Source organism: Arachis duranensis, chromosome 8 (genome assembly GCF_000817695.3).
Source record: "Arachis duranensis cultivar V14167 chromosome 8, aradu.V14167.gnm2.J7QH, whole genome shotgun sequence".
Lineage (NCBI taxonomy): Eukaryota > Viridiplantae > Streptophyta > Magnoliopsida > Fabales > Fabaceae > Arachis > Arachis duranensis.
In genome coordinates, this window is record NC_029779.3 from 36,742,791 (window position 1) to 36,744,878 (window position 2,088).

Consider the following 2,088-nt stretch of genomic DNA (forward strand, 5'->3'; position numbering starts at 1 on the left):
AAACTGTGATGACTCCTCTTATGGGAGATTTTGGAGAATAGGTTTTATGTATTTGTGTCCCTTTGGGTTTCCTTTGGGGTTTTCCTTATTTTATCATATGTATATATTGTTATACTCGGACCGGTTATCTTCGCAGCCGGATTTTGAGTCTTGATATTCCTATTTTTGACACTCCTCTGTTTATATATAATCTCGCGTTGGTTATCCTTGTTCGTTACGTTATCGAGCGGAGTGTTGCGCTTTTGAGTTGCATTTTTTGTTTACCCCTTTTTCTACAAAGGCTCCTAGTTATAATCAATCATTCATACTACTATACGTACTAAATTTTTATGTTAGAGGTCGTAATACCTTGCCATCTCTGAATTATGACTTAAGCATAAGACTCTGTATGGTAGGGTGTTACAACTACAAATGCGACAGATGCCCATTTTGGTTTTAGACTGACTTACAGGAGGGTTTGGTGGCTAACTATGCATGAGAGGGACTTGGATCAGGAACAACATCAAACCATAAGATATGTTGCGCCTTGTTGGTCCAATGAGTGTGCCAACTCTGTAAGGTAGTGGAAAACCATCGATCGCCGCCTCTGCCATCCTTCGACATCAAGAAATCGATGTTCAATGCGGGTCGTGGCTGATGCTGTACTCCTCCAAGCTGTGGTAGAACTCGATCCACCTGATGCCACTCTCTGATAGCCAAGTAGATCAATGTCATCACATACCTCTATAACAACGTGTGTCGTGACTCTAGTATCTCGAGATACACAACTTGTACGATATTCGATGAGCTGTACGACATCCAAGCGAATTGAAAAGAGAAATTGGGTCGAATTAAGTCATCATGACTAGTAACGACACAAAATAAGTGAAGAATAAAATACTAAAGTGTATGAACCTCACATCGCCAGGACGAAGTAAATCTATTCTCAGTCTACAGTGCATTACTCGAGGTCCCTTCTCGCTCGACCTGACCACCTACCACCCAAGATATGTTATCAACAAGTATCGGGAAAATAGGAACAAAGAAAACAATTAATAATCAATTGGGTACCTCGTCGCCAAGGGCCAGTGAAAGGCGTCAAAGAAATTGCCAGAAGATCCATGGTTGGAGGAGCTGCAGTGGACCTGCCAACTTAACCACGTACTTGCTGGCCATACAGCATAGGCACTTGCATAAACATGACAGAGCGGTAGATCCCCAACTATATCTGCCCATGTCCTCTAACCTCGCTACGTATGACAGCCACCTGATATGCATGTGGGTGCCAAACTTGTCACTGAAGAGCTACGTCGATAACAGCATCATGATGTACGCTTTCCCGTACCTCCTGACTGTCTCCTCGTCTACGCCCTCGAGAAGGTCACTGAATATCTCCTGCATCCAAGTGCACTTCACAGTGAACTTGTCGATGCAGTTCGGTGGCGGCAACACACCCAACAACTACTCGAACCAAATCCATGCTAGACGGCTGCCGTCGATATACCGCTCGGAGTCCGTCAAATATTCGCTAACGTACTGTCCGTCGATCGGGAGCTCTATTTGTCAGACTACATCTTGTAGCGTGGTGCACGAAATTGTGATCAATACTTTTCACAACTCAAATAATCCCCGGTGATAAAACCAAAAACTTGGTATTCAATACCATGGCATAAACACAATTTCGCACAACTAACCAGCAAGTGTACTGGGTCGTCCAAGTAATAAACCTTACGCGAGTAAGGGTCGATCCCACAGAGATTGTTGGTATGAAGCAAGCTATGGTCACCTTGTAAATCTTAGTCAGGCAAACTCAAATGGGTATGGTGATAAACGCATAAAACATAAAGATAAAGATAGAGATACTTATGTAATTCATTGGTAGGAACTTCAGATAAGCGTATGAAGATGCCTTCCCTTCCGTCTCTCTGCTTTCCTACTGTCTTCATCCAATCCTTCTTACTCCTTTCCATGGCAAGCTTAAGCAAGGGTTTCACCGTTGTCAGTGGCTACCTCCCATCCTCTCAGTGGAAATGTTCAACGCACCCTGTCACGGCACGGCTATCCAGCTGTCAGTTCTCGATCATGTCGGAATAGAATCCAGTGATTCTT